We start from the raw sequence: 27265 nt of genomic DNA on the forward strand, positions 1-27265 counted from the left end.
ACAAGGGATAAATGGAAATACACACTTATACAATTTCGGAACACTGATCCTTTAAAGGGCGACACGGTGGTGTGGTGGTTAGCACTGTCGCCTCACAGGGAGAGGGTACCCGACAGGGGCCCTTCTGTGTGGAGTTTGCATGTTCTCCCCATGTCTGCGTGTTTTCTCCGGGTTCTCCGGTTTCCTAGCACGGTCCAAAGATATGCACGTGTTAGGTTAATTGATGACTCTGAATTGCCCGTAGGTGTGAATGGTTATCTGTCTCTGTTCGTCTCTATGTGCCCTGTGATAGACTGGCGTCCTGTCCAGGGTGTACCCCGCCTCACGCCCGATGTCAGCTGGGATCGGCTCCAGCCCCCCGCAACCCTGACAGGGACAAGTGGTTGAAGATCAATGAATGAATGATCCTTTAAAGCACAATGGAGCTCTATGACTTGGCTACAATAGTGGCACTACCAAGTGCAGCAAATTTCAGTATATAATCTATATAGTAGATTGGGAAACAAGCAGAATAACAACGTTGTTTTAAGCCATGCTAGCCTAGTCACCTCTGTCCGGAATATCATGACCTTTTGAACAGATTTTTATGTTCCCTTCTGCATGAACTATAGTAACGTCGGTGATCCTCTGACTTTTCTTCTAAGGCCATCATCGGGATATATTCTGGTTATATAATTTCTCTTCAGTATACAATTTTGCATGAGTGTATCAGAGATCACGACAAGCATTTTAAAATGGTCTAAAAGGTAAGCTAACATCCTGCTTCCTAACATCCTGTAGGAGTCAACTACAACATTGCTTACACTTAAAAGAAATAACACTTTAGATTGAAACTACAGAGGCAGTCAATTAATGCAGACTTATGGGCAAAAGGTCACTGGTTCAAATCCATGTATCAGTTGGGAAAATCTGCTAAATGATTATCTTTAAGCTGCCCTTAAGCAAGGCACATAACCTTCATCTGCTCCAGAGAGACTGCTCAGTGATCAGTAGTATAAGACTGTAGTTGTACTGGGCAGCTCCCAGGTGTGGTTGTGTTCTGAATTTGAGGTAGAGAGCGACTGGAGGTGAGCATATGTGGCCAGAAATCCTTGCCTGAATACATTAAAAAGAGGAGATGCTGGCCTGCCTGCAGCCACCACATCAGCACTACGGTACCTACACTAATAGGCAGTTTAAAGAATCAAGATGGCTGATGTCAGCACATTGAGACTGCAAATGGTGAGACAGAGACTCTCTCACTAGTTTAATATAAATGTTCCTAAGGTTTGAAGATTCCTTTTCCACCAGTATCTTTAAGCTACCCACTTCATAGGATGCTTTTATTATTCTCAAGACATCAACAGTATGAGAACAAACCATGACATTAACACATATCTGTCCGTTGTCTTTGCTGATTGATGTGACACAATAGTGAATCATGTAGATTAACTTTTTGACATTTACATTGAGAGTCAGGTGGGTCATTCAAGGAAAAATCCTTGGGGACAAGAATTTATGTTTTACATTCCAGATGCAGAAACTGATTTTTCTGGGATTATTACGAGAAGAACTGGCTAGTTACTCTCAGCAAGGATGGCCACAGATAAAGACAAAAACAGCATGTACTGTACTGTTCTATGTAAAAGTACAATTACTGTTTAAATCAGGAATACTGCAAACGGTCTTCATTTGTCATTGAGGAAAACAAATTTGAAGTTTGAACATTTGTTCATAATTTATTGTTAGAGTTACATCTAAAAAAAATGCATCCTCACATTAGATTTTATTTTCCTTTCTTAATCAATTGTCTGCAAGATCCATCAGGAGGAAAATGGTGGAACATTTGACAAAGTGTGTTATGACAATGTCTTTCACCACAATAGTTTTCAAAATATTTTGCCATTTATTCTTTATCTTGCATTGTAAATCAACTTTTTGCCACAATTACACATTTTATTAATTTTCAAGGTTCACATTTTTAATTTAGTTTTAATACTATAAGTACACATTATTTGGGATTGGACAAGACTGCTTTGCAGGAGTTCATACTTTTTTCTGTTCATGGAATGGCATGTTTAGAAACAAGGCGTCTTCCAACACAGTATTGTTTCAACAGATAAAATCACGACAAGACGTTCACACTTCACACTATCATTAATAATACACATGACAAATGATTATCAATGTAAAGCCTAGACATCTTTTGTTATCATGTGTTTTCCTAGTGTGCTGTGCCTTTTCAATTCTGAGCAGTGTGACTCGCAGCAGTGGCCCCTGACATCAAAGTCACACTTACTGTGGGTTTATTTCCTTACACTTCTGACATCTTATCACCTCACCTTCCTATAGCCCATCCATAAGAGTGCAATTATCTTATCACCACCTTATGTTCCTAGTTAAGGCTGCGATGCAAATACTCCTCCAAAGCGCTTATTACCGGCTCATCACTAGGTCTTTACATCACTTAAGACCTGCAGTGGGAAACTTCAGACTCTGGTAGCCCCAGGTGGCAGACAGAGATTTCAATATTTCCATTACAATTTTTGTAAGTTTGAAGGACATTTATTACCTGTTCTAACATGACGTCAGTAAAAGGCATATTACTGTGACCTAGAATATTTCCTGTTAGCGGATCGTGGGAGTGGAGATTCTAAAAGTAATATTTTAGCTGAACTGTCCGGTTTATTCTCAAGAGGATTCTCAAAGCTGCTGCTTGAAGTATGATTCAGTTTGATTGCTTAGTTTAAGCTAACAGGTAAAATCTAGAGGATCCAAATTGAAGTGGACAGGATCTTCATTGTTTCTATTTTTAATCCAGTGGTAACAGAAAAATAGTGTAATGATTATGTGCCTTACTTGAATAGTATTCTGCTTGTTTATGCATTTTATTTTCACTTCATATTTAATGTCTGCGTCCTATCCACCAATTTTTCAAAACAAAGGACAATAAAGACAGTGGGCTAACATTTACTTATATCAAGTTCACACGGCTGCCATGGCCATTCTTTAATTAAAGACCTCCTCCAGTGAAACTTAAGTTTTTAACCTTATTAACATGTCCATATGGCATTTTTAAGATACAAGATATGAGTAAAATGAGCAGTCAACACCGCGGCTGAGCAATTCTGCCTTAAAAACTGCATTAAACCAAAGTCTCTAAATTCTGGATTCAGAAAGCCAGGGTTTCATACAGTTCATCACATATTGGAACCAATCCGGTCAATTTGTGGCGCCATAGAGTAGCTTTGACAACAGTGGTGGGCGGGGCTCAAAGCCAGATCCAGAATTTCTCAATGAGGACGTCGATTTTTTTGTGGGAAAACCAAAGTATTAATCGTATTTTTAAATACTTTAAAATTAAACTTTAAGACTGCGTACTTCTTATTTACTTAACCATGAAAAATCACACTACACATGGCTTTCTTAACCAGATATAGTGGCTTTGTACCTTTGAAAAAAAGGTGGTTTAAATGTTTATCTGAGGTGCCCACAGCAACACAACAACTGCCATGCACAAGTTCGACTTAATTTCTTGACTAGCAGTGAGTTCGAATGTCAGCAACATGGTTCACTGTGAGCTTGTTTTATCATTGCTCTAGGCTGCCATTCCTATGCCAGGCGCTTGTAATTGCATTGAGTGTCAGAGGGGATGGGGTGTATCCTCATAGTGGATAGCATACAGTACAGTACAGGACTGAAAAATTAATGTACAGATCTCTTGGCACAACAGAAAGTTGCAAATGATAAGAAAGCATGACAAAACTCCTGCTTCTTAGGATAACTCTACTAAAGCCTTGGTCATTTTGGGATAGTCGTTCACCTTGCGAGTCTGGCCATATTAATATGCAAGGTGTACCAAGGTCTTGGTACGCAACCTTAAAGGTATGGCAGTTAGTCGATGCAAAATACTGAATAATTTATGGGATGACAAATAAATTCCACGCAACAACACAACACCGGACTCTGGGGCCGATTGGTTATTAATGTGAAGTTGGTCAGGAAACTTTAAGCTGCTAAAAAGGGCAATGGCTGAATAACTTACTCCAGGAATTAGTATGGGCTTTCCAGTGCATACAGAGGCCAAATCAATGTGTGGCAGGCAATGAATTTAAGCAGCCGTGCAAAGTAAAATGTTACGAATGTCAGGATTCAATTTGATATTGCTTCTATGTTATTTGCCTAACATCTGTCATGAGCAAGGGTTGATGCTGCATTGACAGACATTAAATCTGACATTTCTTCCAAAGTCCAGACACTCATCATCACTGCTAAGATGCACTTGAATACATCAGCTGAACGCTTATACAGATTTATTTTAAGATTATTTTGCGTGTGTTTGCTGTTGAAAGGACAATTACCTGAAAGACATGCTGTATTAACTAAGACCATGGAACAAAGCTAGCATTTGACTGAATTTACCATGTAAATTGGTTTTGTATTGTTTTATTGTACTCTACTGCAGGTATTTATCAGAATCTCTCAACCGTTTACAAGATGTTTCATTTATATTATGTCTAGGGCTGTAACGATACATTGCTCTGGATCAATTAATTGATTCAATGATTCACTGATCCACGATCCAATCCATCATCCATGCAAAATCTACATCTTTTAGAGGGACCTTTTTTTTTAATATCCACAATATATAATATATATCTTTTTAATGAATGAATGAGCTTAATTTATTTCTCAAATGTTTGAGAGGGTTCAGTCATAAATAATGTCAGTTGCTTTTTGTGAGTTGATATAAATGTAACTAATTGTGTTAGAAGGGCAGATGACATCGTGTCGTGTGTCATAGGCCCCTGAATTTAATTAAATCAAAATCGTTTCATGGTAGACTTTGTGATATCAGCAAATTTTGTATTGTCCCCCAAAAATCACAGTGTGATATAACTTGCCTTAAAGCAACAGTCTGAAGCAGTACTAGATATGCAGGATTGTGTTAGATTTCCAGTGTTGGTGTCAATTCAACATTTCTTCAGTCTAATTCAACTATGTGAGAGTTAGTTACTGAAAAGAGTTAGTGTTAATCCAGTGAGTTAAATCTGTGATCATGACAAAGTCCCATGTTAAGGCTAGCATGATTATTGTATGCCATGTTTCGATGGGTGTATCAATTTTTCTTTTGCACAAGAGTGTGCACATAATTTGCTTAATGTAGGTATACACGTTTGGATAACAGTAGTATTTTTAAAATGAAATCAACTACAAAAGATTTCTATGTTGAGTTATATATAACACTCTACACAGTGTTAACATAATTTGCGCCTTATTCAGTGTAAAAAACTTTTGACCCTACACACTAGTGTTAGTGTAAATTCGACACTGATGTGTGTAAGGTATATTCAACAATGATGTGTGTTAAATTTCAACTATAGAGAGTGTTGTTCCAACTTCGTCACAGTGTTAACTGTTTAACACTTTCAAAAGTGTTGTTTTAACTCGATCTAGAGTGGACCAAAGACACTTTGAAAGTGTTGAATTTAACGCCCAGGGAGTTGAACACTTACAAATTGAATGTGCATGTGCTTGATGCTGGTCATCTGATATGATAATAAAATCAAACTCAGAAAGATGTCACCCTCAGAAATGGCTCCTGTATACAGCAGCAACTCGTGTTTGTCTTCAGAAACAATTAACAGATGCCTTTAAGGGACTTTCACTTGAGGCATCTCCTTACCATCTGCTACATCACCGCTTTGACATTAATGCCCACTGTGAGAACACTGAAGCACTACATCAAATGCATTTCACTCATAGCTATGGCAATTACACTAAGGCAAAATTAAATAAATTTAGATCGCAAAACACTGTAACCTTTGAAAAAGGTTCCATTATCATAATGGTGCAAAATTACAAACCCTTCTGTTTTACTTATGTGAGCCTAACATCATCTGTCCATTCATGCTTTTAACAATGTCGGATGAATTTAAAATAGTTTGGTATTTCTTTATCAAATGACGACACATCTGGTATTTAATATCTGTGCACTATAAGGTTGCATATTAACACTTGCAATTTCATCCTGTAAGAATCTGTACGATGCAGACATTCAGAAAAAAAAACTCAATTCCAAGAACTGGTGAAGCAGAAAATTTTCCCTCTGTGATAAGCTCTTTGGAATATGTGAGTGACAGATATCCCCAGCATGGGCCTTCCCCGTAGGCTCTGTGCACACGTGCACACACACCCACACACACAGACACACACACACACACACACACACACACACCACTACCACCACTACATCAGTACTCAGACAACTGGAACACGGGACAGCAGTTAGCCAATACTGAATACACAGGTGCTCCACAATTACCTCATGTTACAGTGAATGCAATGGTAAAAATTGAAAAAAGGGCACACCATGAAATTACTGCTTTTTAAACAAGTCTGAAATAATACATTGGCTGTTCTGGTTTGTGACATGTCAGAACTCCTTGCCATAACCTGGTTTTGTCTTAAGATAAGTGTTAACATGTGGAATGTGTTCAGTGTTGTCTTTTTTAAGGCATGAACTCTGATTACAGTTTTTCTCAATTGCTAAAACACTAAACCCTGTTGTCTGAACCAATTTCTCTGTTGCCTGAACACACTGATTGAATCAATCACTCTTTTGGCAAAACCATGAGCACTTTTCACCTGTTTAGACACAACTTACCAACACATTTTCATTGTGATGCACATGTGCTGCATAATGGTAAGCACAGGTGGCAAAAGTCAAACACAATTAAAGCACGGTTGTCACTACTTGAACACAACAACTCAAAATTGATAACACTTGTGGCTAATGATGTGAGGGAATATATAAAGTCAGTTCAGAGAGCACTGATTTGAGGTAGAAATCTAAGAGGAAGAGTTTGTGTGAGAGGAGGTCTAGGAGGTCAAGGTGGTCAAGGTGGTCAAGGTGATCAGCGAAGACAAAGAACAGTAATATCTGATGAAATCAGAGCTACTGTGATTGACCATGTTCTTGTCCATGGTATGAGCATGAGGGAGGCCGGACAAAGTGTACAACCAAACATCGCTAGATTCACTGTGTCCACCATAATCCGAAGATTTAGAGAAGAGAACAGGTAATTATCTTTTTTGACATTATAGTAAAGTATGTACATGTTGAGAGCAAATTACTGTATGACATATTACAGTATATACTGTACCACAGTATACTGTAAGTAAATATATGGTTCAGTACATCACTGTGCCAATGTACTGTAGTATTGTAATGGAGGGTTAGTCTAACTGTCTGTAGGCCTAGTATTCCATGTATATTTTTTGTAACTGCATGTTCTCTTTTTGTAGAATTAAAAGACTGTCACATAAGGGTGTGAGGACAGGTATGTTCTCCCCTAATTGTTGATATGGTCCGTGAGGACAATGCCGAACTGTACACAAGTGGCAAATGCATACGGTTTCTGTTTGTTTTGAACAAATAATATGTGTACTGTAAATGCAAAAGATCTTTGTTTTTTGTACTGTACAAGTGCTACATGTAAATGCACAAGATTTCAGTTTTTTCTCTTTGTGTAAAGTGCTAAATGCAAGTTTTTTTGTTTTGATACATGCATTCAGCTTCATGTCCTGAGCACTGTGTTTTCTATTTTTCTATGTAGTGTTTAGTGGCTGCTCAGTAGTGTTTTTAATTTTGATTGACTTGGGGCACGATTTGACAACAAAGTTCAGTTTTGGGCACAGATTGAACTGTTTTGAGGTGAAAGTTTGGTTTTGCAAGAAGAGTCTGAGGTTTTGTGAACGTAGCTTGAAAATTGGGGTTTGTGTTCACAGTTTAGAGAAAAGGAGAGAAGCTTTCAAGAAATGTGTCTTAGCAATCGAGAAAACTGTAATGTGTGAGATCACATTCGTAAAACAGATGCTTCATGACAGAAAAATAAATATCTTGTTTCTATCTTCATGCTGTTTAATTTTAAACATCAGTGTCTCAGATATTTAAAAAAAATGGGCTTGATCGCACCGATTGGGCTGAAAAAGTTCTGATTTGATTAAAGTGGTTTAGTTTCTTCATGCTTTCATAAAAAAAATGACAAGCATAATAAATGCATTAATTAAAAAACATTTTCAACCACTGAGGAGCCTATTGTTAAAAAACAACATGGAAGCCTTTGTCATAAGAGCCTTCCACTACTTTTTATTTGGCTCCTGCTGCTACTGTCTGCTGTTACATTTAGATATGATTCATAGATTTTTTTCAACATAATTAATGGGCCACATACTGACACAGGGACAAAATATTTCATTGCAATATGTTTTAACAGCCATAAGAATTTTCCCTGCATTGAGAATCAATACAACTGCACTTCAATATAAAAGTCCAAATCAAGGTTCACACAAAAACAAAGATGGCAAAGTGGGCTTGGTAAAAATTATGTAAATGCGACTAAAATTAAGAAATGAAAACAAAAATGACTAAATATATTCAAACACAAGCTGAACTTTCTAGCTCCAAACTTTCCTAAATTAGGCAAGGACATGAAGATATGCCAAGGTCCACAGATGCCATACTAGCCTACAGCGCCAACAACCATGGCTGAATGTTGAAATTAATGTGGAAGTGCCTTAAGATGCAGCTCCCTGATGGCTGCTAGATGCTGGCTCAGAATAAGACTGATTTGAAGTGAATGGGAAAACTTCCAATTTATCTCTAGAATTTCAAAGTCAACTTTTTTGTTGTTGTTTTGTTGCAGAAGTTAGACTCTGAATAGCTATTGCCACTTCTTCTAATGTGTCTTTTCTTTTCAGAAGATGCATGTATAAAGAGTGCTATGGTTTGCCTGACAGACAGGGGTCTCCTGCTATTACACTCAGCTACAGGTATTGGCTCACGTTGATACTGACCTGACCTGTTGTTTTGTAACCTTTTGAAATGGCATTGAGCTATAAATCCAATTAGAGGCTTTAAAGCCAACAGAAAGTTTGATTATTATTATTATGGCTAATTCATGAATTACAGTATTTAATCAGCAAGATGTCATAAAATAATGAAAAATACCCATAACAGCTGACCAAATATTTATTGATATGGCTAAAGTATTTTTAATACAATATGTGTATTGTTATATCCTGTGACATTATCCGTTTATTTTCTGTAAATTCTAGAAACAGATCCACACTACAGTAGATCTATTATTAAAAAAACAAAAACAATTCCAGCTTATTATTTTTGCAGCAGTTTCCATTAAAGCTTGTTATGGCCAAAGATAAAACAGAACTTACTACAACATAGGTGTAATTCTTACTGTTTAATGGTTTATGTTTTGCCCAACCCTAGCCTAGTGTGCTATCTCATTTATGTTGTCCAACCAGCAGTCTAAATCCCAAAGATATTCTTATCTGATCGAATTTTTTTATTATGTATATTTTTTTCCTACAGTCTATGTATAGCGTTGTACTCAGCTTCCATATGCTATACATGAAGCAGCATGAAATAGGTTCATATGGTCAGAACAGTGGCGCACACCCAATAGCCACTATAACTGGAGTACACAGTGCAATTTGAATAAATGGTGCCAAAGTACTCACTCAAGTTTTTGGTCAAGTGATTTTTCGAGCAACAGTCACAGACTCGTAAGGCTATACAGAGGATGAGACATATGGCTGCCCCACCTCCTCCTGTTCAGTTCTGCAGTAAACATCTCAAGACATCACAATCACTGGCTTGCTGCTTGCTTTACCAAAGAGTGTCTGGAAACCTGTCTGAGAGCTCACTCAGGTATAGCAGAAAGCCCAGCAGTTCCTCAATGCAAATCGCCTCCACACATTGGCAGCTCGTTTGTTGTCATCTCCTCTGATACAGTACGTCAAGTTCATTTAGAAATCTCAGAGAAGCCCGGCCAGAAAGCATTTACATTCCCGGATCCTGAAAGTGCCATATTGGCATAGACTGCTCACAGCCAAGCTTTGTCTTTGAGTATTAGCCTATGATTCATCACAACCGACTCTTCCTGCCCCATTTCATGATCAAATAATTAAAAAAAAAAAAAGCCAGCGTACATCCATTCTCTTTTCTGAGCAATTCTGCAAGCCTTCCGACACATTTAAAGGGGAGCGGTCATCACAAAATACTGCAGGGACAAAATAACAACAGCTGTGTGGCCCAGAGAGATTTTAATTGTTGGGATTTTGATGATGAGCCACTATATTAATAAGTGGCAGGAAGGAAAATATAAATCCCACTCACCCAGGCTTCTTTTAAAATCTTTGGCTAAGTTTCACTTTGAACCCGTAATACAAAAGGGTCAATTACAGAGAGATAATCCATAACTAATTTACTTGATTGATGGTCTAATTATGCCTGTTTATGTCATGCTTGATAATTCAGTCTTTGATAAGCAAAAGCCCCCTTTTGAAACTCAGAGCAGTGGCAATAATGAGCATACAAACATTCGATATTGCTTTGAGCTTTTCTACGACCTCTTAGTGTTGCATATGAGCTGGTTCAGACCTCAAACCATAGCTGCTTAAAGTGCAAACAGTGGGCCAATGGCAGCCCTAAAAACATTTTGTGCGGCTCCCGAACAAGATAAGAAATGCATGCATTATATTTCCATCATCTGCTGGACATTTCAATACTTTCACTTTCAATTGCTTATATTTTTTACACTTCTGTGCCCCCTAACAAGCATCTGACAGCTTTGGAATATCAATATGTAAAAAGATAATAGTTGTCACGGCAACTACAGGCACCTTGCGAGAGTCAGGAATTACGATCCGTCTTTGTCTCCGTATGCTAGTGCTATTAGCTAAAGGATTTCCGTGGTCAACTTCCAACTGCAATTTTCCTGTGCGGCCTGTAATTCCGCAAGCCCGTCTTAAACTGTGTCTCACATACTGTAAGCATATTAACAAACATTTTTGATAAGGATCCTTTGAGTTTGGCTACTGAAGAGTTGGGATCTTGACGAAAATTGGCCGACCTTTGTGCTGATACTGATATATACGATATGAAGTCTGATGGTTAAACCGCTATTCTGTCCCATTACGCTCTCCATTGTCACCTACACTGTGTTTCATGAGAGACAAACTCACCATTTAGTTATTCTCATTGGTAAATTTTCTGTTGCAATTACCGTTCAGATGTTAATCAGGGGCCTGTTTCACCTCATTTTTTACATGCAAGCTACAAATTGCAGCATGAGCTCATTTTATCTCACACTATTTTGATTTCACCAATTAAAACAAATATCTGCAATCCATGCATGGGTATGAAAAAAGCCCTGTAGGGCTCGAAAATCTATCTGCAATTAAAAAGTGACAATCATTTGTGAAATGTGATGCTGTTATTGTTGGCGATCTAAGCAGTGCTCCTAAATCTCCATTATAAAATAGTACCCAGGTAACAGTCATCCCTGTGCTGCTGCACTGAGATTTCATTTAAATCATTACTTTTATGAAATCTATTTTATAAATGCGGCTAAATGACAACTCCTGTATTACTGTACGTTTGATAGTCATAGAGTGGGTGAAAAGAAGACAGAAATTTGGCATCTTAAATTCACAAAAACCATGAGGCCAGTATTTTCGGATCGATCAATTCTGTAAAGTGTTTCAAAATAAGGTCTTTAAAAACATTGAGGTCATAAAATTGAGAGAGAAAGATGTTTTTCAGATTTAACTGGCTTGGTGTGGATGAAGTCTAATGCTCTGTAAATACTCTGGCATTTGCTACATACAGAAGCTAGTAAGGTGATAGGGTACAATTAAGAAAGCATATAACTTCACTATCTGCAAGGCATACAGATATTTTCTTTGATCACCTCATGGAATATTATTTTTTGTCATTGTGGTTATTATAACTTTGAATGCCCATATCTAGGCCTAACATGCATTTTTGATCGAGCTTCTGTGAAAACCGCAAGCAACTGGCACCCCACTGTAATATCTTGTGAATGCAGGCCCATTACATAACTGTGGAACACAAACAGGTCTATGAGGCTGCTTCCGTGCAGCTTTTCAGATGGAGCAAGTCAGAGCAAAAAGCATTTAAGCACCCTGGTTTTAAGAATAAGGTCACAATTGTAGAAAGCTTTTATGACCATTCCTGGGATCCTTTTGTGTGTGATACGCTTTAGTATCGTGATGTTGTGTTTTTTGAGCGTGTTTTGATTTAATTAATAGTTTACATGCAAAGATTTATAGCACAGTGGTTCATTTTGTGTTATTTAAACGCAACCCACTTCCAGATAGCAGTTATAGTGCATGGTGTGTTCTATATACTACCTCGTAAAATTAGATTTTTAAAAAGAATTGGCCTTATTACAGTATCGCAATGTATTGAATCATAACCCCTGTAGGTACCGTATGGACAGATTCTTGCCTGTACACAGCCCTAATGTTCAGGGTTTCTCACTTAACTGTAAGAAAGTTCCCCAAACAAACCAATGAGAAACTATATGACCTCAAGCAACATGTGGGAGGCCAGGATGAAGGTAAGAAAGGAGTCAGGATCAGAATGTTATTGAAAACTTCACCAAAAATTTCAGTCAAAAGACCTTTCTGAGGTTTTGTTTTCAGAGTCAAACATCTACTTTTGCAGATATGTGATGAACTCCGATTTCAGAATTGACATTACTGCAAATTTCTCAACTCTAATTTGGGAAGCACTTCGGAAGCAAGTATTCTTCACTCAAGTGACAAAATCCACTTCGCAGTGACAGCTGAATGAAACAAATGAAAGTCACCGGAGAGTGCATTACTGTAAATGAATTTTAAAAACGTGGGGCGCTTCCAGGTAAATCAGTTTATCTTTTAAGTTTCTGATGGAGGATGGATGGAGGGAAAGGTGTAATGTGATCACTTGCCAAGAGATTATGAAAATAAATCCTTCCTGCCAGCATCCTTAAGGATATAGTAAAGGAAATACATGCTTGACTTGATTATAATGTAACCTGAAGAAGAATTTGTGCACCCCACATTGAAGCAGTCTTCTCCTCTTATAGTGTAAGGTGTTATTCCAGTACAAGTGGGAGAAAGAAAATCATTTGCCAGTCCTTCAGTTCTGATGTATCACACGGAGGAGGGCTACTGTACTTTTAAATATAAATTAAATATCACGGTCATTTTCTTAGTATGGTTATGTAAATGATTATACACACATATTAAACAAATATTGAACTAATTTCTTGAATGACGGAGGTCAAAAGCTTGCTATAAGAACTTCTATACATATGTATAGATGGTACTAAGCAGTACCATGCAGTATGTACACATAATCAGGGCAGATGAAAACAGCCGACTGCAGCTCTTACGGGGGTGTTATTTGGCATAGGCAGAGGAAATATGTGTAAATTTAAGGATAATATAACAAAGACAAAACAAATCATAAAAAATAGCTTAGGGAATGAATGCAACACCAAAAATGGATTCATTAGCAGTTTCAAATGATGCTTGCTGTCTCACATGTCCAAACTTAGCTACAGTATTTCATCTGGTAGAGAGGAGACTTCTATTCACTCTCTGAGAAAATGAGTGTCATCAAAAACATGAGGAAACACATCACAGCTTGTGTGCTGCTGACTAAGCACAAGGGATTGTTTTTAGTGATTCAAAGCCCTTACTTAAACATTCAAAAACTATATCAGGAAAAGATACGCCCTTGAGGCATCTGTTAATTCGCATTAATTAGGGACTCTCTATTAGTTCATTCAAAAGTGATGATCACATGTAATTCATACCAAATAGGAAGTAATACAACATCACACCATAAAAAATGTGTTGTAATGTACAGTGATGGGACACTGTGAATAATGTGACTTTATCTGTATAAGAAAGGCATTAAATTAACACTGTATGTAAAACATATTTTCATAAGAACACTGTATTTTCTAAGAGAGGACCTAAAAGCACTGATTAATATCACATCAAATGAATTATTTTGATAGTAAATGAAAAGGCTGACTGCTCGCCTCTAAATTCATAGAGGCATGTTGTGATTAATCTGGTGTGGTTCATTATGTACAATCCAGTGCACAGCAGACCCAGGACTGTTACAGTTAACTCAATGTGGTGTACAGAGATCACACTGTACTTAGGAGAAATTAATTTACACAAATTACATCAACATTACATCAACATTACATATGGATTCTGTCAATTTGAAGTGGAGTGAAAAAAAAAGTAAATCATTACTTTCATGTTGCCTGGACTTCTGCCGCGTAGACAGGCAAAACACTGTTCATCTGAACATAAACCTAATAGTGGAGTAAAGTATCCCTTAGAAAGTGGATTCACATTTGTGGTTTCTCTGCACTTTTAGGCAGCCCCAATGCTGCTTAAATAATCAACTTAACTACTTTTGCTATCAAAGTGTCCCACACCCACCACTCTTATCAATGTCACATCAAAAAAATACATCAGATTTTTCTCATCCTCCCTATTCTGAAAGATTTGCTGCAGCTCTGCACTCTTTGATATTTATCAGTCTGTATACTCACTATACTGTATATTCAAATCGTTCAACCATTAGAGGTTCAGTCTAAACTCAGTTTAATGTAAATGCAAATTAGCAGTCTAACCAGTCTTTGAAGCTCCTTACAGCTCTACTTCTCCAATTACTGAAAAGCTGAGAGTTCTGCATACAAATAATTCAAATCTCAATATGAATGCCATGTATTGTATTCATTAAACCACTGATTGGGTCAGTTTGTCATGAAGGTAAAAAAATGAATAAAGTAAAAATAATGGTACAGTGAATAATTGTGCCAAACTAAAGTATGTTGGTTCCAGAAGAAATGTGCTTGTGGCCGATCTCTCTTCTGTGGAGAGATCTGTTATACTGTTGAAGTACTAAGCCAATTATTGGAAACGATTTCAGCAGATGTGATCTTTGACTTCATGACAGCATAATGCAGGGGCTGTTGCCATGGTTTCTGTTAATTTATAGCAATAATGCATCAACTATTTTCCTCTTAAAGCTAAACATTTGAGGGCTATCGATAATTTGCAAAGGCCAAAATATGAAGGCCTTACAGCACACCTCCTGCTACTTGGGACTACGGGTCAAAATTAGTCACTTTTCATGCAATAAATGTAATGTTCCCTCTTAAAATGTCGAATAATTATCAGGCATATCTAACAGCGGGGAGCCCTGTGTACTGCAGGGTGATGTCAATACCATGATGCTGTGTTTGGGCACTCTCTACTCTGAGAAACGTTTGCCATTATTTGTTGTACTGTATTGCAATTAACAATAACTTGAAATACTTTACAGAAATGCAGTTTGGAAATTTTCTAAAAGCAGAATTTCCTGCAGTTGTATTAATAACTGCAGGAAATGATAACTATTTACTGTTCATAAAGATTTTGTTTATCCACTTAAGACTTCCTACTAACATAGCCAATAACATATTTTAAAGGGTTACTTGCCTGATTTTAAACCAGCTCTGTACCATGGCAGTTTGGGCTCTATGTGCAGATGACATTGTTTTGCTTCCCTTTCCGAAGGGCAGCTGAGCCAAAATTTTCCCTAGATCGTGATGATGCAAAATGATATGTCAGAGAATCGTGTTCTTATTTGCTTTTAATAACGCAAATGCAAATGCAGATGTCAAAATTTTAGAATTACACCAGTACACCAGCACCTTTAATTCTGGTTAAATCAGACTCTAGTTTGTTTCCCCCGTTGGTTCGGTTTGTTTGGGCAGGCGTGAACACAGTAATGACACTCGGGTGCTGACCAAAACAACCAGACTGCGACCACCTTGAGGAGGTGGTGCTTCTGTAGTCAGGTCTGCTTTGGAATGACTGTGGTATAGCTAGCTGTAGCATTTTTGTCATCAAACCAGTCACAGCTAAAGTTGGAGCATGATATGAGCAGACCAGCACCAAGTCTCAGTGAACAGATGTTGTAACATCGCTCGCAAAGCTATTTCTTAAAAATTATTTAAATAAGATGATCTGGTTTGACCATGGAGATGCAAGAAAAGACTGTTTTGACCATAGTCAGAAGTCAAATGGTCAGAAATATGCACTAGTCCAGAACACAGGACCTTATCCCTGTATTTACTTTGTGGCTCTTATCCCAGACAGATCTGACCAATAAGTGCAGTGAATGTTGTTGCATTTTGGTGTGAGAAGAAACTGAACCAAGTGGGACTCCAAGCGGTTCAGAGGTAGAATGGTTCCTCCTCGATTAGGGAGATCAGCAGTTCAATCCCAGCATGTTAAAGTGCCCTTGGGTAAGACACTGAACCCCAAATTGCTCCTGTGTGAATGCAGTTTGGATGATGAGATGTGTATGAATGTCTGTGGTAATGGGTGAATGTGACAACTTTCCTACTTGGCCTTGACACTGACCTTATGCTGTTGTAGACGTGGAGAAAAGGAAACAGCCACGACTTCCAAAAAACGATGGATGCTCTCAAAGTCCTGAGGAACTCCCACAAAAACATTGGATAGGCCCCACCATTATATACACAAGTGTGATAAACTTCTCTCATTTTACCATAATAACTTTCATGTAAAAATATTTTTTATAAATAATGTAAAGTACGGAGTAAGGAGTTTTGTAGATCAGTCTTAACAATGATAACAACTCAACATCATAAGGAAAATGGAATGCAATGTCAAAAGGAATGTCTTATTGACTTTGGGAATTATAAGACTAACAAGGAATGTGACAGTAATTAGACATGAATATGAGTGGTATTATTATCTGGGAGTGCAGTAGTTGAGTTTGAATGTTAAACTTCCATTACTGGAGCTTCAGTGAGGGAACTAATCAAATCTGTATCAGCTTAACAGCATTTTCTGTGTTAACTCTGTTCTCATAGTGAAGAAATGACAGTGGGTTATAGTTTCAGTGTGTGAATGTGAAAATCCCACTGGAACCTGTCAATCTAGGATACACTTGACAAAGCCTTTGTAGAGCTAAGAATATCTTGAAAACCCATATTTCTTATTACTGCTCCTGTGTTGCCATTGGCAAAAGTTTAAGTAATTCAGGATCAGCCCGGTGCAGTGCTGGAGAAGAATATCTCAAAATATCCTAATTGTGTTTCACTGATTGTGTTTGGAAACCGAGAAAAGTAGAGCACAGAGAACGGTTTCAAGTCAGACACAATTGCAAGTATCATCAGTTACACTTACACTGTGCACATTATTACTTTTTTTCATTTGATAAATCCCAGTGATGAAACATATGGTTTTGCATTTTCTTATTGCTCTTTAGATACATTAAAGATTTGTCATGAAACAGACCTGAACCCTCTCAGTGTGTGCTTGTGGTCATTGTGACTAAATTATGTGTGTCATGACTCACAATGTATTAGTTATTTTATTATGATATGTAAAACATGTAATATTGGTAAATAATGTTCTTTGTGTGTATGACTGTTTGGTTGTATATCCTTACATGGCTTGTCAGTGTCTTACAAGACATGTAAGCATCATTTGGTTCCTTGACAGGTTATAAAAGTTGAAGATTTTCCTCTAGTTAATAGTCTGTTATGTTACTATCTATCAAATAATGATATTTGGAAAGCGCTTCTACTTGCCTCTTTTCCGAATATTCCAAACGTTGTGTCTATGGCAAGATTCCTCCTCTAAATGCAAATAAACCGCAATGTTAGTGAGTGCGGTTGGTCTGCCAGGTGAAGCTTGTCACTGACGGTTATGCTGCGTTTCATTGTAATCGGAAATTGGGAACTTCCAACTTTTCCTGCAAACACACTGCACAGGACTACTCTACCTCTGCTGTTATCATGTGTTGTACTGTTAAGCTGGATCCCCCCATCTACATCACTCAACTGCTTGGCTAAGGCGCTGTAAGAAGATTTAGTATGAAAAGCGGCAGTAGTACGGAGGCAAACTCCACATTAGGAGGAAGGTTGGGGCGGTGGATGGGTCAAACCAAAAGTCAACATCAACTTTTTTTAAATCAGCTACGCAAGTTAACTTGCTTATGTTAAATTCCTTACATTACATTCTTAATGTCACAAACATTAGCATTCAATCTCTAACCACAATATTTTCCTAAACGTAATCAACTTTTGTTGGTTTGGTTTGAATTTAAAATGGGACTGGGATGCATCATGCTACTATTACCTTGCTCCACTTACCTTTTTTTCACACTGAGGACAAAATGTGGGCAAAGACCTGTGATCAAGTGCCATTATCCAGATGCAGACGTTAACACCAGTTGAAAACAAGGTCAGAGAGAGGTTAGTTGTGTTACTGTTGCATCCAGTGTGCATGATGTACAGTTGAGCACAAGGTTACATCATGATGTAAGCTTGAGTCAGTCATTGTGATGTTATCCAGTTTGATCACACATGCACGACACACACTATGGCTAGACACCCCCCCCCCCCCCCGAACACACACACACACACACACACACACACACACACACACACACACACACACACACACACACACACACACACAGACAAAGGTATCTGCCAATGTAGACAAGCACACATTGAATATTTGTTTGTTTCACACAAACAAATTGTTGTTTTTTTTATTTTGTTTAGTATTGCCATGATGCTAAACCAATGTAAATGTCATAGAATAATTTAAAACATTATTACAATATTATTGTATCTTTTGTTTATTTATTTGATAATTGTGATTTATTGTGACAAACTGCGACGTTATGGTTATCATGACAATATTTCCTCCTTGAAAATCCTGCACAAAAAATTCATATTGATGCATATTTGATCGACTGTTAGTAACACCTAAGAATTCACCCCGCATCATAAAAAACTTGATGTCTTGTAGAACCTTGTTGATATTAAGCAAACCTTCAGGTTGTAGATTGGTAATCCCTGGTTGAGTCATATTGATGCTTCAAGATTAACATCACAAAATTGGTTGGTGTGTACCACAAAAAGCAATTGGGTCCAGAGAGCTTACTGCTACATCAAGCCACGTCACACAGTAACTGTTCAATCAGGGCTGAATCTTTACAGACAAACTCATTGTGTTTCCCGTAAGAAGGAAGAGGATCTGAATTTTTAATAGTCTCCAAGCTCTGAAAATCCTGGATGGTTTTATACCACATCCTTTTTCAAAGACTTCCTAGGCATAATTTCCCGGGCTTAAAGACCTAAATGCATTGTGGTGCTGTGTTGTCTACAAACATCAGCTACAGTAGCTCCCAACAGCTCCATCACTACCCAATTTTGGGTGTTTTCTGACGTGTTAAAACTAAAATATTTGTTACAATTTCTGTAAACCTATCAAACTGGTAAATAGAAATTTAACATTACAAAATTGTTCAGAATTTCTCCTGAACAAGGCACTTTAACACTCCACAAGTACTGAATTAGTCAGTATATCTGGCCATATCCTTTTCTTCATGTTGAGAACACAGAAAAAATGCATTACACTTGTAGAGACATCTGCCATTTGGCCATTGTAACTGAAGTACAGCCTCCACAAAACACAGTCTTCATGAAACTGTGAAAATGCCAACCAAGTCTTTTTTTCTCAGCACAAAAGCCTCCTACAAGTATGCGTCCATTTGAAAAGTGACTGTCGACAGATTTCTACCACATGTCCATATGGTCCCTGTATTTATGGGGTGAGGAGGCCTGCTCCTGGGGCTCAGAGTAGTCATTATCTGGGGGATGGTACAGTGCCAGTAGTTAAGGTCACCTGGAACACACCGGATGTCCTCACACTCCTGGAGTACTGGAGGATACTAAATGTGTAATCATCTCTGAGTCCACAAAAGGCAGGGTCTATCCAGACTGGCCATTATAAAAGCTTATTGTAGGGTCTATCCTGGCTTTATGTCCTGCTATTTCAGCAACACAATACAAAATAGCACATCTTTTCCTGTGGCATTTTAAGATAGCAGATATAACGGACTGTAATAAAGGCCGGACTCTTATTGGGCTCAAAGTTTATACTGAAAGCAAAACTAGTTTCTGCTCTTCTCATTTGCCTCACTGTTACCTATCCCGAGAGCAATTATCTTCTGATCAATAAGTATTAACATCTCATTATAATCATGGGTGTGCATCCCTTCCTTATAAGACAATCCAATACGTATCTACATACATAGGCTACATGGCAACAATACATTTTAATAAACTGTATATCGATTTGGTTGAATGCGATGTGGTTTTATCCGTTATGATGCAATCTGATACAGTTATCAACATTTGTTTAATGAAGATTTTCATTTTCCATAATACATTAAAATAAGCTAGTTATATAAAAATGGTGCTGCTGGTGTTTTTGTCACTTTACATTATGACATGAGAAGAAAATGGAAGACAAATGTCAAATAACCTACAGTATGAACAAACAAACTCTAAAATATTCTCACAAGGTGAGTTTTAAGATTTGTCGTGCTGCCGCTGGACTTAATGACGGTTCTACAGACTACAGACTTTACAAACTTGATCCAAAATGTATCCCAAACTTTCAATTTCATATTTAATGGAGCACTGTTAACTGTGCCAGCCATGTTGTTCTTCCTCACAAGCAACTATGGCAATGCTCAACACTACTTTGACATTAAGGTGTCATCAATGCGAGTCTCGCAAGTCTACAATTGACCTTTTCACAAGTGGAGCGGAGCTGACTGGAGACACTGTTCAGAAGCAGCAAAGCTTCAGTCAACCGGTTTATAACAACGTTTATGGTACATTTTGATCAGACCAGGGGTCCGTGTATGAATGTAGTCATATCTTTAAAGATAAAATTGCTTTCTGATTCGCATCAGTTATTTTTACACTCCATCAAAATTTTGTCCCCACTGACAAAAATCAACAGAGTTGAATACATGCATTCCGTCAGCTTTTCGGGCTGCATCCCATTCTTATCCCAACTCTTCACATTTGATCACTTTGCAAGAACCCTTGGCTTCACTTGTCAATGCACTTGATAGCCCTGAAAGTCCAACTGTGATACTCCACTATGGATGCTATTTTAAACACTGGGAACATGTGGTTAATATTGTGAATGCACCAAAACTACATTGTTAGGTTTAGGCAACAAAACCACTTGGTTAGGGTTAGGAAAAGATGTGGGTGGGGTTACAATAAGTATGGCTGTAACTACAGTGACGCATGGAACTAGAAGGACATGAATAGGCACAATCCCTGGTCTCCTTGTTGAAAGTCCGGTGATGGTTTGACTCATCGACCACCCTGACCTCCTCCTTACTCAGACCTTGTCACCCTTACTACTACTCCTGGAGAACTTGCTCTGAGCATCTAATTATGCTGCTACTTGGTTTGCAATTGAAAGCCTGGTGCATTTTAGACCGACACTCAAGAGTGCCTTGTGCACTGGTATCAAACGCGGAGGGTCGTGGTAAAATGGAGATATCTGGGAATGAGATCCGAATGCTCGTTAAACACTGTCCATCTTGGCACAAACATCTAGCATCACTTCCATTAGCAGGTCTGACTTTAACCATTCGATTTACTCCCCATATTGGGTTTGGAACTTGGTCATTTTTACATTAAACTCTCCTCACACTCAATTTGAAGGTATAATTGCAATGTAAAAAGAATTTTCCATGTTTTAGATGGTTAATTGCCCTAATTTGAAATGGGGTCTCTGAAATGCTTAAAATTTAAATAAGAGATCTTCTAAAGCATTGATTATAATTGCCTGTTCAACAATTATACAGCAGAACCCAATAACCATAAATCAATGCATGTACTTTAAGTCCAACATTTGTTTAAACATTAGCAGGTATGCTTAGCATATGCAAATTGTCAGAGAATATGCAATTAAGTGAATTAACTGAACTGCGCGGCATATACACTTTAACTACAGTGGCCATAATAAATTAAACTCATCTGTACTCTTTATTTTTTATATCACTGGAGGTAGTAATCCAATGTATCATTATGTATAGTTCACTACACAGGGTGTTAATCAGACTAATTCCCCAAAGACCACAACGCCACTGTGGACACAATTATAATCAGGCAAGTCACAGTTGTGTCACCCCTTCTACTCGATATTTTAACAGTGGAACAAGTGGAATCTCGCCTTCAGCTCTGTTGAGCCTTTACCATCTCTAGATTTCTGTAGACAACACCTGCTATGTGACTACTGTTCTTATCTCTAAACATCTTTTTTATGTCACTAACTTTTTCCACACTTGTAGTGTTTATATTTACCATCATTAGATAGGTATTTCTTTTTATTCAGTGTACTTTTCAAGCAAACTCCGATCATATAAAGCTAATGGATTTATATATTTTTTTTGACTCCACTGAAGACACAAACTGTGTCCTTGCACATGATGAAAAGTAATTTTAAAAAGCTGTTTGCTCAAGCTTCACAAAAATGAAAAACATGTGCAAGAAATCATGCTGATGACTGCACCTTCATTCTCAGAGCGATGACTTAACTTGCATACCTCCACTTAAGAGGCACAGTTCATGCCTGCCAAAATAAACCATACTGAAACAATAATGCTTCAGGGTTAGAATAAACTGCTCCAAACACACCCTCGGAATGTCACGCGCATGCAGCAGTCAGCAGGTGGTGAAACACTTTCCATACTCCCAATGCACTGTAGTCTCTATGAAGGGAAGGTAATCTATCTTTACTAATTTTTATGCTCCACTGAACACAAGGAAACCACTTTGACTTGGATTTATTTTTAATTTCCTCACTTTTCTTTCATAAATCTGTAAAGAAAAAAAAAGATTGAAATAAAAAAGTAGATCTCTGGAAAGACAGTGTGCTACATTCATCATACATGTAATTGTGTAAGCTTTATTTTAAAACTGCATTAACTCCTTTTATTTTTCCCAGTCATAGAAGGTGAAGGAAATGGCAGATGTGTCTTACATTACACCTACATCTCTCTGCTTGTTACAGTCTGTGTGCCTTCCTGTTTCACACCTTCTCTTCCTTTCCCCTTCTTGCTCTCAGCTTAGAGGCTTTAAGACTTTTCCCCCCCAGCAAAGCATGCTCTCCAGCTCCGAGCACTGGCATCTCTTGCATCGGTATGCAGCTCCCGTTCAGACTGCTGATCCCTCTTTATGAGGACATGAGTTTCAATGCTTTTATCCCCCACCTTCACTTGCAAATATGCCTGCATTCAGTATCTACACTTCTGCTTTAGAGACCCGTGGGAAGCCTTTAAAGAGGAAGTCAATAATAGAGTATAAACATGCATAAGCTCAAGTTTATGCTTTTTGTGTCTTTATTCCAAAGTCATCTTTTTGGGAAGTAAATGGAGAACATCATTTTCCAGTTGTTGCTTTTGCATTGCATCTTTATAAAAAAACTATTTATTTTCTTTAGTTAGGAGAAAATACATTTTCCAATAGAACTATTGCTTATTTTTATAGTGAGGACCTTTTTCATAAAGTGATATTAATTGCATGTTGAAATCCTTGAGATGAACATTTGGAGAAGCATTAGCAGGTCTGGTTAAAATATGCATACCATCAGTGAGAATATGCAATTCATTGATCTGCACAGTTTGTATATACTCACCCTTTAAAGCAGTGCACATTTTACAGTTATTATGCACTGGAGATCAAAATTAGAAAACAAAATCTAAATACTTGATTTATTTTGAAATACTGATATTTTTTACTGTTCAGAATTTGATAGAATATCCGCTGTGACTACACCACTGCTGTACTAGCATGTTTTTTAAATAACTATGGCACTTCAACAAAAACCTTTATTTTGAAAAAAACAGTGAACAAAATCAGAGAACAGTAACCACTGTGTCAAAAGAGAAGTTTTAAACAATGTTTTCTTCGGGCTATAGGATTCAAAAATGAATGGGAAGTGTAGAGGCCCTTGCTTTTAAGCACATCTGCACCCACAGGACATCGCTAGTTTCTCACACTGCTCTGGTTTGATCTTGGTCCATTCTTCTTCAGTCTCTTCCACAGTTCAGTAACTGTAGTGGGTTTCTTAGCCATTACTTTGTTGCCAAGGATTTTCCAAAGATTCTCTATGGGGTTTAGATCTGGACATCGGGCTGGACATTTCATTGTTTGAATATTCTTAGCTTCAGGGAACTGCTTAACCAGTTTTGCAGTGTGATGGGGGGCATTGTCTTGTATGAAATTTGCAGCTGATTGGGAGACAGTTGCACTGAAGGTATTGCATGTTGCCGAAGGAGGTTCACAGAAACATTTGCATTCACTCTGCCATGTAGCTGTACAAGAGGCCCAACTCCTGCTACAGAAAACATCCCCAAACCATGTCACTCCCTTCTCCAGATTCAACTGACTTCTTTACACACTTTTCAGTCTGTCCCCAGTCCTACGCGAACATAATGTTTCCCATCAGACACAAATAAATTGAACATACTCTCATCACTGAAGTGCACTCTGGACCAGTTCTCCTCTGTCCACAAAACATGCTCCTCAGCAAAGGCAAGTCACGCCTTTTTATTCTTTCTGCTGCTGAGAGGTTTGGTCACTGCAGAGTGGACTTTCAGTCCAAAAAGTCTTAAACTGTGAGACGATGTGTGCAAAGACAGATCCTTGCCCTGACCTGCTCAGCACTGAACTCGTGAGAAACTGCAGCTGCAGTGTTGAAGCGATTTCTCATTGAGTCTTTGCATAATCCTGTCCTCCATCCTTCTTGTGTACTTGTTTATGTGGAGGACTGAAAGTTTTCTCTAATTTTGCTCACTGTGTTTCTAAATAAAGGTTTTTTTTAAGCGCTTTGGTTATTTAAAAAAACATATTAGTAAAGCAGTAGTATAGCCACAGCGGATATTACATCAAATTCTGAACAAAAACAAATTACAATATTTCACAATAAATCAAGTATCAATAATTTGTTCTCTATTTTTGATCTCAAGTGTTTATGGGGTACCCAACATGATATGGATGTGTGTTTGAAACATAGGCTTTAGTCCATATATATATATATACGGTATCAACTATATGTAGTAACCAGGAACTACCATCTAGGATAGGGCTGGGTGGTATGGCGATATGTACTGTATTGTCAACATAAAAATGTCTATGGTATATATTTTTTCCATATCATTTCTATCACTATATTGAAAAACCAGCAATTGAACTGCATTACATGATGGATGGTGCTTTACATTCTAATTCTTGCACATTGTATTCATTTTTGCACTAAAGTTCTTAATAAAATGAGAAAACACTTGTTTTTCATTTGTCACATATTTGATCCCCACCGCAGTATACAAACAAATATGCATTACCATGTGGTATTTCATATAGACTATTTATTTATTCAATTACAAAACATACTCATGTGAATGTATGAGATAACATGCTATATTGTGACATACATAATTACCGTGTTATTAAATGCTCTATAACGGAATATAGATTCTTAAAAACTGTCAGGGACTGGTTCTATAAGATGCAGAGACTCAGCTGCATTTTCTACTGCCTTCAGACAGTGTATGCAGTGGGAATTAGTCTACTGATAACTAAAAGCAAGTTTGCTCAATAATATTGTCAAATTTAATTGCTGTAAAAAAAATAAATAGGTTGGACTAGTGTATTTTTTAAGGATTCTCTCAGGCACATAAACAGTCACTTTACTTATTTTGCAGTGATAACAAGACTGGGTAGAAGAAAAAACATCAGCACATGGGGAAATGCCACAAAATCATCTGAAATAGTGCCAGACTTGAAGACACTTTTAATTATCCTCCTCTTTGTAAAGTTTATAGTATGTGCTCTTTAAGTTGGCATGTTTTCCTGTGGGTTTCAGTCTAAAGCGGGTCAGTCTGAAAAGGACTGGAGACACTAAATTACCTTACGGCATGAATGTTATTGTCTGTCTGTGCATGATGGCCTCTGTGATGGACAGGTGCACCTGCTTGCATTCTGCAAAATACATGCTGGTATAGTCTACAGGTCCTCATGACCCTGAAAGGGATTCAGCGAGCAGAGAATATTAATGGTTTCATTTTTGCCCGCTCAAATGGTTAGAAGCCTCTCTTCTCTTCTCCCCTTTACCATGTTTTTTTATTTATTATATTATATACATTTATATATTATTGTCTTTAATTTTTTATTTGTATTTTGTATAAACCATATCAAATCATATAGTCATAAAATGCAAAAACATTACCCTGGAATAAATAACTACATTTGCTATGATGTGCTGCTTAAAGTCTATAAAAATGCATGACTTATTCCAGCGAGCTATCAAATTTCCAAAGATAGTGCAACAGAGTCTCCTTTATCTGGAGCTCAGACGTCCAGCCTGACTGCCGGACTGAAGGGGCTTTATGAGCACAACAACCCAGTGATGCAAAATCCTATTGAATATGTGAGACGATGAAGGGATTTCTGTGTTAACACATAAAAATAGAAACATTTAAAACCAGTGGCCACCCAGTGTATTCCACAATTCAATAATCATTTGCATTTTAAAACACCAAGGTTTAGCACGTCAACAACCACCAACTCTAAATACTCATACCATTTGCCAAAGCTTGACAGCTGCCTTCTCACTGAGGACTTCTGTTCCTTAGTACTTTAAAATATATATATAACGCAGAGACATATGACAACTACAAAGGGGGCAAAAAGAAACTACAAAAATACAAACATAAAGCAAAACAAACAAGTTCAAACTGGTGGGTATAGCAAATGAGGCAGAAACAATGTTTCACACTGTATGCAGATGGATGTTTGTGTGCATGTGTCCGTGTGTGCGTTTGTGTGTGTAGTGGGACATTGCGTGAGGCTTAGTGGTCATACAAGATATATACATATAGATGCACAAAAAGGTAAGTAAAAAAATAAAAAATAGTGCCAAGAGATAATATTTCTGTTTGAACTCATCATTATTTAGTAAATGTTGATTACACAGTGTAATGGCTATAGAATAATGACACCACCAGTGTTTAGATTGGTTCTCCCTTATGCAGGTAATAAAATAATAACACAGAGGCTTTGCAGTTTGAACAAAGACAGCAAACTATTTTTCCTTCCATATTGTCAGCAGCAGCATATTATGGCTTAACAATTCCCCCTACCTTTCACAATAAAAGCCCTAGACATATAATAATACCATTATACCGCATTACTGCTTACCAGAGAGCATTTCGCTAAGAGGCAAGTCAACAAAACAGCTTACAACTCAACAAAATATCTTAGAAGAGCATGAATGGCAGATGTTGAAATATCTAAACTCTAATAATACCAGCAAAAAAAAGAGCCCCCCAGATGGAGGAAAAGGGAAAGTGATAAGAACGGTTCTTTCTACTTAGCAAGACCAGTGAGTGAGAATACCTGCCTACTTATTAATACTACTGGGGGTTTCCCTCTGCCTTTATCATACTGACGGTTTCCCTCTGCCTTTATCCGAG

General features: G+C 37.6%; 1 protein-coding gene across 3 annotated transcripts in view; it reads right to left on the reverse strand.

The window, feature by feature from the left end:
• cadm2b (cell adhesion molecule 2b) overlaps nucleotides 1–27265 on the reverse strand; it is a 166677-nt gene that overhangs the window by 129794 nt on the left and 9618 nt on the right. The gene's annotated exons all lie outside the window — the stretch shown is intronic.

Source organism: Echiichthys vipera, assembly GCF_963691815.1.
Source record: "Echiichthys vipera genome assembly, chromosome: 5".
NCBI lineage: Eukaryota > Metazoa > Chordata > Actinopteri > Perciformes > Trachinidae > Echiichthys > Echiichthys vipera.